General features: G+C 35.3%; 1 non-coding gene across 1 annotated transcript; it reads left to right on the plus strand.

Moving 5' to 3' along the window:
• Positions 1-5,077: 5,077 nt before the first annotated feature.
• LOC124923187 lies at positions 5,078-5,165 on the plus strand. Its single transcript, XR_007098195.1, has one exon. It is a non-coding gene; the product is annotated as a small nucleolar RNA snoR116 (small nucleolar RNA).
• Positions 5,166-13,166: the final 8,001 nt, after the last annotated feature.

The following is a 13,166-nucleotide window of genomic DNA, read 5'->3' on the forward strand; positions in this document are numbered from 1 at the left end:
CTCTGCCGAGCCGAACTCTGGGTAACTTCCTAAGCATTGATTTCAACTCCTGCATGGGAGAGAAGGACGGAAATCATGATCAGAAGCTCATGTTTCACTCTCTCACTGAAACCGGTCTTCAGCCTTTTCTTGAAGAAGTCGGTCCAATCCTCCTAGACGATGTCAAGGCCTTCTTTCGAAGCGCCTGCATCAGGGGGAAATATATCGTCTCTACCGTCAGAGACCATACACTCTGGATCGATGAGGCTGAATTTGCCTCCCTATTCGGTCTACCCTCTGAAGGATTTTCGGACTTTCCGACTATACAGGACCTTGCGGGATTTGAAACCGCCCAATATCTATCGGCCACCTCTTCTCCGGTGGAACACTATGGGCCAAAAACCCAGCTTGCTAGTCACGGTCAACTACTCCTTGAAATCGTGACTCGTTCAATTCTGTGTCAATCGCCGAATCAACGGTATTCTAGAAATACCTACAATATTATGACCCACATCCTTTGCGAATCGGCCATCAACTGGTCAACGGTCATATGGGAAAACCTCAAGAATATGGTGTTGACTAAGAGAGGTCTCGGGTATGCACCGCATATCAGCAAGCTAATTCTTGGGTACCGGCCATAGTTCGGACCGGGTACACCGACCTCTTCCTCAAACATCCTAGACAAGGATTCGGCGATAGACCGAATTTCTAGAATGACTTTTTCATAGGCTGTACTTTCGGTTATCTATGTATGCCTATTTCAATACCGAATTCTCTGTCGGTTTTTCTCTTTGCAATATCTCTTGAATTCAATCTCATTTCAGTTTAAATGATCGTGTCTTCTTAATTCCTTTAACATTTATCTAAGTAACCGATTAACGTCTTCAAGCCGCGTTCTTATTCGGCCACATAAATTTGCTCAAAATAAATTGCAAACACTCTGATCACTCAAAATAACCGGCTCGACCTGGAAACCGTACCATCAATCGGTTTCAAAAATGCGTCATCAATGGCATAAGCAAAAATTTTGGAGGGAAATCTCCCGCCCAAAGCTGCCGCCCAACCTTTGGTTTGCCGCCCATGGTTTGGCGCCCACCGTTTGCCGCTTCTTTCAAATTGGAGGGAAAATTCCCGCCCACTATTGATGGGACGGTTGGGCTTCCAAACCGCATCTATAAAAGGGACTTTCGGTCATTTTATTTCATTCTCACGCGAATCTGCTTTCTCTCTCTAAGCTTTCTAACTCTCTGAAGCGGCTATCTCTCACACACTCTCAAAATCTCTAATATGGGGTGTGATTCGGCCTTGTTCAAACTCCTATCTCAGGTGGATTTCGAGGAAATCCGGTTGAATGGTACGCCCGAGGCGAAGGAAGTCACTGACCGGGTAATCAAAACCAGTCTGGAATATTTCTTTGGCGGTCCTCATATTATCTACAAAGATGCGGTCGAAGAATTCTTCAAAACCGCAACCATCTCCGACAGCAAAATCACCGCGACTGTATGCGGTTCCGAAATAGAGCTCACCGAGGCATTGGTGGCAGAGAGCCTGCGTCTTCCGACAACCGGCCAGGATGCAATGGCAGAAATAGAGCAGGACACCTTTGAGACGGCTTGCAAGATTCTATCGGCAACTAAAGAGCCGATCAAAGCATCCGGCAGCAAACAAATGTTGAAGCCGGAGTATATCCCAGTATGTGACATCTTCGCAAGGGCGATTCTGGCGAGGGGAGGAAACTTCAGCAACCTCACCAAAGACAAAATCAAGATGTTGATCGGTCTGATGGAGGGAAGAGAGGTCAACTGGGCAAAAGCGGTGTTCAGCAACCTCATGGATATGGTGGAACCGGATTCAAACCGGTCGTGGGGATACGCCGTTCCTCTAGGTAAGATCTTCCTTCACCTCAATCTCGACATCGGTCCCGGCGTCGCTGTCGCAGAACGATGCATCATCAGATCAAGGCAATTTCTAGAAAGGAAGCAGCTGGCCCCCAATTCCACAGGTGGCTGAAAGAAGAAAGCCGCCAAGAAAGCTGCCCCAGCCAAAGCAAAGGCTGAAAGCAAAGGAAAAGAGCAGGTAATTTTCACAGAACCACCGCAACACACAGAAGATGAGGAGTGGGCCTCTGAGCAAACCGACACGGAGAAGACCGAGGATGATAGAACGGTCAATGAAGACGATCATCCGGCCTAGAGCCCCAATGATGCCGAACCAAACACCAACCCTGAGACAACCGAGGGTGGAGAAGAGGGTGATAAAGAAGCCGGTAATGAGGACGGCGACAAAGAGAAGGAGGAGGCCGAAGAAGCAGAGGCCGATAGGATATCTCGGAAACTCCTTCAGGGCGTCAAAAAGCGAGCCGAGTCAATTGAAGAACTCTACATGGAATGGCACGATCACCGGTACGGCACACCGTATAGAGAAATCATATCGGGCCACATAGACGAGGAGTGCATCCAAAGATTGGAGGAGGTAGAAGACATGCTCATGAACCTTACAAACTCCAACACACTCCAAGAGGTACAATACCGAACCTGCCTCTTAAAACCGAAGGTCCAATTACGGAAGCTAACAACACGCATCCGGAAAATTACGGAGGAACTCGAAAAGATAGAACAGGAAGACACCGTAGCGCCGCGGGTGTTAGCAAGGCTTGAAAAGTCCAAAGGGGAACTTACTCGAGAAATCGAACGGCTAGAGGCCATATGCAGCCGGATGAAAATACCAGTCTATACTCCTACCCAGATTGATACGTTTCCGGAACACTGCCCAACACCTCCACAGGAGAATGCGGCATCCAAAGATTCCGATGAAAGAGCCGACCCCAACCTCACCGGGCAATCCCCTCCTCCAGAACCGGAAGTCCCCGCTTCAGATTTCACTAAAGAATGGGTTGAGGACCGATTTCAAAAAAGCTTGAAGCATCCACATCAGAACGGATTGATGACAGTATCCAAGAGTTCGATGACACAGTGGTTCAACCATTCAAAGATAGACAACAAAGAATATTGGACTCGGCCCTCAAGTTCACCGACGCCACAAGGTGTCTTCTGGAAAGAAATCAGGAACGGTTCTCAGAAATCGGCGAAGATATGCGGGAAGAGGCGGTTCTGCGCAGTAAATGTGTTCAGCGAACGACAATTCTGGAGGACTTGACCTCCGATTTGAAGAAAGACTTCGAACGGCTTGAAAGAGAAACCGATCAACGGTTGACATCAATGAGTGATGACCTGGTTGATACAACACTTCAACGGGTCTCCGAACTCGAGAAAACAAATGTGGGTCTCGTGGCCGAACTAAAGGCGCTTTCCAAACAGGTTGCCGAATTGCTAAGGGTGAAGGTGAACGCGGACGCCGCGGCTGTAGCGGCTGATGCTCAAGTGGCTAAAAGGGTCCAGGATGCGCTGGATGCCGAAGCAGGCAAAGATAAAGAGGCACCGCGTTCTTCACAGCTTACCGAGGAGGAAGAGGAAGCCGCGCGGATTAAAAGGGCAGAGGCCATCTTCCCAGGACTTACAGAGAAAGCAGCCGCTCAAGCAGCGGAGGATGCAGAGCGGTTGGAAAGGCAAAAACAGAAGCTGGAAGAATACGCCGCCGAAAACAAGAAGAAGAAGACGGCCGCCTCCGCCTCAGCGCCGAAAAAGCGGAAGAGGGAGGCTCCTAAGAAGGAGGCCCCTAAGAAAGTTCAAATAGCCGAGCTGCTCAATGAGGTCTCTGAACCGGTCATCACGAGTGCATCGCAGCAGGCCGACCAAGTCGAAGAACAATTGCAGTCCCGGTCTACAAAACGACGACCTTCCGAACCGACCAGTCGACAGCAACCGAAGAAGAAAAAGAGCATATACGACTTCTCGGACTCTGAATAGGGACTATCTTTCTTTGCCTTAGTGTTTTTATATATTTTGTCTCTTTCGGTTATCTATATATAAAGTTATTTTTTTTGAAACCGGCCATCTCTTGCATTTTTACTTTGTTTTGATAATTTTAAATAAAATAATCAAAAAGGGAGAAATTGATAAGATAAAAGATAAAGACTCTTCCAAAAATTTTCTGAAAATTTTTAGAAAAATTCTCCTAAGTCAGTTTCAAAATCCGGCCAAACAAAACAACCGGCCTACGGTTGCAAACTTACTTTGTTTTGATAATTTTAAATAAAATAATCAAAAAGGGAGAAATTGTTAGATAAATCAGACCGGTTCAAACATACCTAACTTAAATAATCTTTCCATGCAGGAACAAGGAACCGAACCGGAACCGGCTAAAGAAAACTAACCGGTCAAGCTAGTAAACCGACCAAGAGTATTTGGAACATGACCGCACAAAGAAAGGATCGGCCAAAGCTTAAAACCGGAATCATCAAACAGCCGATCTTCCACAAGGCAGAGGAATAACCGGAAGAAGTCCGGTTACATCACTCATACCAAAAGCCATTCGGTTAAGTCAAGCGACCGACCAGTACAAGAAGACAATTCGGGTATCTGTTGAGAATGATACCAAAGGAACAGACTAAATACTTCTATATCCATGCAAGTCTGAGGAAAGACTGTAGGCTGCAGAAAACAGTACTACCGGATCCTTCCACTTCGGGATAAGCCAGAAAGAAGATCTTCCAAGTACAGACAACTGTCCAACAGACAGTGCCTACATCAAGTAAAAGACAAACCCGGCAGATTTGTCTTACACACCGGAAGAACAGACCGACAGGTCTGAGACAGAATACCAGGTCTGAGGAAACGACCGCAGGTCTGAACCTCTGAAACACTGAATCACTGCACCTCTGCTCAGCCAATCAGATTCAAGGAAGTGAAATATGACCGTTGGCATATTTCACCTATAAAAAGGGGCAGTTGAAGAAGAGTAAATGTGGGACATACATTGGGATAACAAGCGCTAAGAGCATTTACTACAAGTGATAAGATTGTGCTAAGAAAGCCTAAGTGCTAAGGTTAAAGTGTGTTTTACAATTTCGGTATAAATTGTAAGAGTGTTATCGAGCAGAAACAAGTTTTGATCGGATTGTACTTCTTCTCTCTTTCTTCGATATCTTCATTTTTTTTCCTTAGATTCGTTTCTTCTTCATTTTACATATTTTTCGGACAGGCTATGATGATTAAAGTTATACCATTAAACTATGAAAACTCAGTGTTGAGCTGTTTGATTAATCCATAATTAATATCTCTGAGCCTTTAATTTTACAACCTCTTTTATTTTGGTTTTCTCAATCTGCTTGCATCAGATTATTGTTTTCAATCCGTTTGAATTCTTCTTGTAAGGCAACAAATTAGAGTCTCTGGAACACTAATATTTCATAGTATTTACAGCGTTGTACGTTTGCCGATAACGATCTAGGAATTGAGATTCTGGCTTTCGGCGTTCTACCTTGACGCCAATGCATTCAGAAGTTCCTATATTGATTTTAGGTTTTGTTAAATTTCTTATATGTAGTAATCCACGATTGATCCGATCTCGGTTGATGTGATCTTGAGAGGCAATTTAATTAGAGTCACTGATGCATCTTTATCGATAGTGTAATTAGTGCTATACTTTGCCGACATTGATCTAGGAATTAGGATTCTGGCATTCGGGCGTTTCTTTATAGGGCCATTGTTTTCAGATTTCTGACGTTCCTATATGATTTTTGTTTTCTCTCCAAGTATTACACTATATTTCTTAGATTTCCATTATATTGCCTTAATGTTTATCCAATTCAAGAGTTTGAATTCGATACAATAATGTTTAATCTAATATGTCTTTCAAATGGCTTCTCAATAGTCTATAAATGTGTGATTGTTGTTTATATTCAGGTTTCTGTTGTGAGCATTAAATTGATGAATACTTATGAGAACTTAAGAAGATTTCTTAAGTTTGTCCATTTTGATTAAGGATAATCAAACACTATTTGAGTATTTAACTAATCTGAATCAAATAAGTATGAATGAAGCTCTCAATCAGTCATTTTGGTTAATGCTATTCAAACATGAATTACCATTGGAACAAAGGTATTTTAGTTCACATTTACATATTCAAAATGGTGTTTTAACAAAACAGTATAAATATTTCTTTGATGAAGTGCTTTGTATAATTTATTTTTTATAACAAATTGAGGTGTAATGATTTCACTTTTGCTGATTAGTGTTATATTTACCATGGATGATGAGTGTTCTCTATATTTAGTACTCTATTGCGTATTTGTGTCCAACTTTTAAGAATTTATACAGAACACTATTAAAACAGACTTGGAGTGTATACCTTATGGTAAAGGTAAACTAATATGTATTTGATTATTTCCTACATGCTTAATTAAAGTTGTTAGTAATGTGTAAATAGTTTGTTTAGAACTAGTTTTCAATTAATCTTTTTGTAATTAATTCATTTGGTAAGTGTATATAAGTTAAGTTTTATTTCATTCTTCTGACTGCATATCTTTTTGTAGTTTAGGATTGAAGTTTAAAGATGAATTTTTACTTCACAATTTTGATCATCGTACAAACCTGATGTCAATCCAGTTAGCAAAAGTAAATTTCTTCGGCTGGAGTTGAGTAGTGAAGATCGCGCGCTTGGTCTTAAGATGAAGCTAAACTATATCATGGATACAGTGCAGAGGAAGGAACTATGTTTAGATCTTAGTTTCTTAATTGAATTTTGAAATAAATTTATGAGTCCTTCTGCATCACATCAGGTAGGGAGCTTTGGCTTGAGTTGCCTATGCGATATGTACCCAGCATTGGTCTTCTCTTGTTCAATTCACAAAATTAGATCAATAGTATTGTTCAAGGTAATATGTCGCTGGATGTTTATTTCTCTAAATAAAAAAAAATTGGGATGAGTTGTACTTTCTTTCAGTGAACTATATTTGTACATGTGATGCGTAGAAAACTTTGGTTAAATTGTCCACATATGATTCAATTTACAATGTGATTAAATGAGATGCATATACATGTTATGAGATAAATTCTGAAATTGGATTCGTTGCTTGATGTATATTTGTACATGTGACGCATTAAAGGGAACTTTGGATTAATTTTCCACTAATAAATTGATTCAATTTCTGATGGGATTGAATGAGAAGCATTAAAGGGAACTTTGGATAAATTGTCCACTAATAAATTGATTCAATTTCTGATGGGATTGAATGAGAAGTATATACATGTCCAAATTGGATCCGTTTATAGATGTATATTTGTACATGTGACGTATCAAAGGAACTTTGGATGAACTTTGAATAAATTGTTCACCGACAAATTGATTCAATTTTTGATGGGATTGAATGAGATGTATATATATGCTAGGAGACAAATTCTGAAATTGGATCTCAGGTCACATTATATTTGTACATGTTACGGATCAACGAGAACTTTAGATAAATTGTCCATTGATAAATTAATTCAAATTCTGATGAGATTGAATGAGATGTATATACATGTTAGGAGATAAATTATGATATTGGATCGGTTGGTAACTGTCAACAAAGCCTATTCCAATTTACTCAGAACGATTTTATTGGATTTGATAATAGTTTTAGAAACTTGACAATGATGATCAATGAGCCATTCAACAAATCCTAGGGATATGACTGAAAGGAAAAAAAAAAGATAACATGCATGATTCCTCTATTTATTGATGAAAGAATGTTGATGATGCACCAATTGAACTTACTGTGTTGATTCAATAAGCTTATTGTGCTGATTCAACCAGAGATTGTGAATGCACTCAAAGAAAATCATGTTATCTTTTCTCATTGTGGTGGATATGTAGGTATTTTTTCATATATACTTTTTCAATAAATAATTTTATGAGATATGGTTCATGGAATATAGATACAGGAGGAGCTAGTAGACATGTATGTTCTAATCTGAGTATGATGCATAACCTTGGAATAATCAGCCATTTTTCTCATTTCCATCTACCTGATGGATCTTTTAAAATTTTGAAATAAATAGGACAATTGAACTTAACAGATGTCTTATACACAAATTTTAAAATATAACATAATATAAGTTTCCAAATTGACTAAGGATTCTCATTTGTTATTAACCTTCTTCACACATAAATGTCTGTTGCAGGGCCTTGAAAATAAAGATACATTGACTGTTGAAAGAAGTGAGGGAAATATTTGTATTTTAGACTATTTTAATTTTAATAACCAAAAGGATAACTCATGAATCCATGATAGAGTTTATTAATGTAATAGTTTGAATTCAGTTTATTAATGTAATAGTTTGAATTCTAATGCAAATGATATTGCTGAAATGAAATGTGGTATAAACGTCTTGCTCATCCTTTTTGTTGATGTGATGCATTTTTTATTCATTTCAAAATTTCTAACTGAGCCAGTTAAAAATATTTAATATATGCGAAATCTGTCCAAAAACTAAACAATACAATATCAACTTTTCATTAATTTAAAACAAATCTAATTTCCTTTTCTATTTTATACATGTGGATATTTGGGGCCTTATTGTGATATTTATTTTCACAAACACCACCACGTTTATGTTTACTATAGTAGATGACTATAGTCGATGCATTTGGACTTTTTTGATTGCAAATAAATGTAAGTGATTAAAAATCTAAAAGATTTTCTAATTTTTTTTTGTTAAAAATCAGTTTGATAAATATGTTAAAATAATTCGAACAGACAATGTGAGTGAATTCATAAGTGTTAAATGTCAAAATCTGTTTCAATCTTATGACATTCATTATACATCAAAAGACTAGTGTATATACTCCATCAAAATGGTTTAGGGGAGCGTAAACACAAGCATTTGTTTCAAATTGTTCGAACTTTGATGTTTGAATCTAAACTGCCATCTAAATTATGGCCACTCTCAATTCTTATGGCCACATCTACTATAAACATATTGCCCACTTTGATTCTTAAGTGGAAAACACCATGTTACATGTTAAATGAACATGAATTAAATTATTCAAGTATTCGAGTTTTTGGTTGTTTATGCTATGTTGTGAATTCTCACATAGATAAGTCTAAATTTTATTCGAGAGCCTCAAAATGCATATTTTTGCAATATAGTGATGGACAAAAGGGATATAAAACATATGATCTTGATTCTGGAAAAATAATTATTAGTTGAGATATTATTTTCCATGAACATATGTGTTTCCTTTCCTCACATTAGTGTGTGAAATAGAGGACAATTCATTGCCTCCAGTCTTATACATTGATGATAATTTCAATTTCTATGATCATGCTTCTAAAGTTGATATTAATGTTGTTGATAAAAATATTTCTATGATCATGCTTCCTCACATTAGTGTGTGAAACAGAGGACAATTCTTTGCCTTCATTCTTATACATTGATGATTCCAAATTTTATGATTCCGTTTCTACTGAAGTTGATATTAATGTTGTTGATGAAAATCTTGATAAAAAATATTTCATTAAATAATTCTAATCCTTTTGTTCAAAATCGACATTCACCATTTACAAATAGTGTGTATCCAATCAATTCCTTGATCATTCTTAATCTAAGTCAAATATTTCTATTTACTTAAATGACTATGATTCAAAATAGATTTATATGAATGCATGATTATCAAGTTTATATGAAAAACTATGATTCAATAGTTAAACTTGCTTATATATCATAAACTAAAAAATTAGTAAACTATTATGAACCTACTGTTTTTATCTCATACCATACACCACAAACCTATACATACCACACTTCTTCATGCTTAAATTACTCGTATATGTCTTTTTGGAAAATATTTCTATTTTATAGGAACCAAATTCATATAATCAATCCAATAAAAGCAAGGAACAAGTTGATGCAATAGAAATAAAGTAAAATGCTCTAAAAAGAAACCAAATATGGGTATTGATTGAATTACCAGAAGGTAAAAATACTATAAGTTGAAGTTAAATGCTGATGGAACAATTAACAATCATAAGGTACGGTTAGTGATTAAAGGTTTTTTTTTGAAAAAAGGGTGTTGATTATAATGAAATATTTTCCCCTATTATTAAACCTACTATACTTTGTATGTTGTTAACATTAACTGCTGCCAAAAATTGGTATTTACACCAAGTTGACATTAATAATGTTTATCTACATGGTATTTGGAAAAAGAAGTTTATATGGCCCCTTTTAGACATAATATAGATTCTCCTTAACAAGGTATGTACGCTATTTGAAAAGTTTATATGGCCTTAAACAAGCATCTAGACAGTGAAACCAATAATTTAGTGGAAATTTTTTGAATTTGGTTATTCAATCTCAAATTGATAATTTTCTATTTATTAAGAAAAAAACAATTGATTCCTTTATGATATTATTGATATATGCAAATGGTGCATTGATTGTTGGATCAGATATGAAATCCATATAGTCATTGAATTGAAAGATTATTTACATAAGTTGTTACAATTAAAGATTTGAAAGAAGCAAAATATTTTTGGGATTAAAAATTGAAAAAAATCAGTAAAGGAATTTATGTTAATCAAAGGAAATATGCTCTAGATATAGTCAAAGTTGTTGGTTTATTGGTAGTTAAACCTACTAAGGCACCAATGATTAAGGGTCTTAAACTTGTATAACTAATGGAGTTGTTATAATCCAGAAAAGTATATAAGACTGATTGAGCGTTTATTATATCTTGATTTTACTCGACCAGATATTAGATATGTTGTTCAAAATCTACGTTAGTTTGTGCATTGATAATTTGATACCTCACTGGTAAATTGCTTTTAGATTGGTGAAATACATTAAGGGTACTCTTTTTTATGGATTGTTTTATGAGGTACATAATTCACTTAAACTGTAGTATTATTGTGATGCTGATTGGCTTCTTGTGTTGATACAAGGAAGTCGTTTACTGGTTTTGCTGTTTTTTTTAGGAGATTCATTAATCTCATGGAAATTAAGAAACGACCTATTGTTTCAAGGTCATCAGCTGAGGCAGAGTATCGAAGTATGCCTGCTAGCTCTAGTTTGTGAATTACAATGGGTGACTTATATTCTTGTTGATTTATATTTTTACTTGGTTAGAAACACTTAGAGATTGAGGGTGAATTATAGTTTGTAAAACACTTGGAGATTGATTGTCACTTGGTTAGAAACAAATTTAAGGAGGGATTCGTCATTCCAAAATATGTTCATATATACAACTTGTCAACTAGCAAATAATTTTACAAAAGCCCTTGACTACATGAGTTTTCAATTTCTCTTTTCCAAGTTGGGCTTGCTGGATGTGCATCAAGTTATACCTTATGGTAGACTAATATTTATATGATTATTTTCTACATGTTTTTGACAACTTATGTTGTTAGTGATGTGTAAATAGTTTGTTTAGAAATAGTTTTCTATTATTTCTTTTGTAACTAATTCATTTGATAAGTGTATATAATAGGGTTCATTACTTAATAAATTAAGTTTAGTTTTTATATATTCTTCTTACTACATATCTCTGCTTATTAACATAATTTCTAGAAACACACCAAAGGTTTATATGACATTTTCTGAGTGACGTTGACCTCCATCCTTGTGATATTTTTCAAATAACGGATTGTGTTGTGGATATTCTTGAAGAGTTGCACTACATAAAGAAGATATATTTTGTGATTTATATTATAAAAAAAAAAGATACTTGAGTTCCTTGTTTATGACAATGTAAGGTTCAACATTTATATGGGACATGACATGATTTGATACCTCAATTGTTCATGTTTCTGATTTTAAATTTACTTTATTTCAATTCTTATGTTTATTTACACGATAAAAATTTAATATTATGAATTGAAATTTCATTTTGATTTTATAATATTCAATTATATTTTTTCTTTTTATCCATTAATGTCCAATTAGATTTAGCTAACAATAATCGTCATAGTGTTTACAATGTTGTACGTTGCCGATATCGATATAGGAACTTAGATTATGTCTTTCGGCGGTTTTTACCTTGACGCCAATACATTCAGAAGTTCCTATATTCATAGTTATATACTAAAGTTATACCATCAAACTATGAAAACTCAATGTTGAGTTCTTTGATTAATCCATAATAATATCTCTAATCCTTTAAGTTTTGCAATATCTCTTATTTGGTTTTCTCAATCTGTCTTCAACATCTTTGTTTTCAATTTGTTTTACGTCTTCATTCTTATAAGGCAACAATTTAGAGTCTCTGAAGCACTAATATTTCATAATGTTTAATTACAGCATTGTACGTTGCCTATAATGATCTAAGTTTGATGTTTTCTATCTTGATGCCAGTGCATTCATTCAGAAGGTCCTATATTGATTTTTGTCTTTTTGTTAAATTTATTATATTGTAGTGATTCACGCATTGATGAAAATTTATAAATATTAAAATGAAATTGATGATGTATGTGGGTGTGATGTGATGACATATGTGAGTTCCTACATAATGCGTGTGTGAATTTGTGGTCGATGGGAAAGGTCAAAAGTAAGTGTAAGATGCCATATGTGAGTCCTTACATAAATGCATGTATAAATTTGTGGTTGATAGAGAAATAATGGTAATATGACATATGTGAGTCCCTATGTAAATGTTTGTGTGAATTTGTTATTGATGGGGAAGGTCAAAAATAAGGGTAATATATGTACAAATTGCTCGAAGAAAGGTCTATAATGAGAAATCAATTAGAGCATTTAATGAGACAAAATGAATCGGGTTAAAGAATTCGTCAACCCACAAATCATACAAACCGAGTTATGAAATAATATGAAGAGTCACCAACTAAAAAATTAAATTAATGGAGATGAGAACACTTTCAAGATTATTAGTCAACATATTTATTAAATTGATTTTAAAATAATTTTGGTTAAAATATATATATTTTTATTTTCTCTCCATATTTATTATATGCATCATTATTTTAACTCATTTTTTAATATAATATAATTATATATTGTAACCCCAGAAAATCATTGTCTCGGAAAAACTCGAGGTTCGAGAAATTTCAACCTCGATTTGTGTCAGAATTTTTTTTAAATAAAACATTATTTTAAAATATATTAAATAAGTCCCAATAACTTGAAATTAATTATAAAAATAATTAATTTGTGCTCAAGTTTAAATAATCTTTAGATTTGAAATATCAAATTAAAATTTGATTTTTAGAAATCTATCTTTAGATTAATTAAAAATAATTAATTTAAAAGATTATTTATTTAAAATAGAGTCACCAATTGATTGAAAAAAAG

This window comes from Impatiens glandulifera, chromosome 1 (assembly GCF_907164915.1).
Source record: "Impatiens glandulifera chromosome 1, dImpGla2.1, whole genome shotgun sequence".
NCBI lineage: Eukaryota > Viridiplantae > Streptophyta > Magnoliopsida > Ericales > Balsaminaceae > Impatiens > Impatiens glandulifera.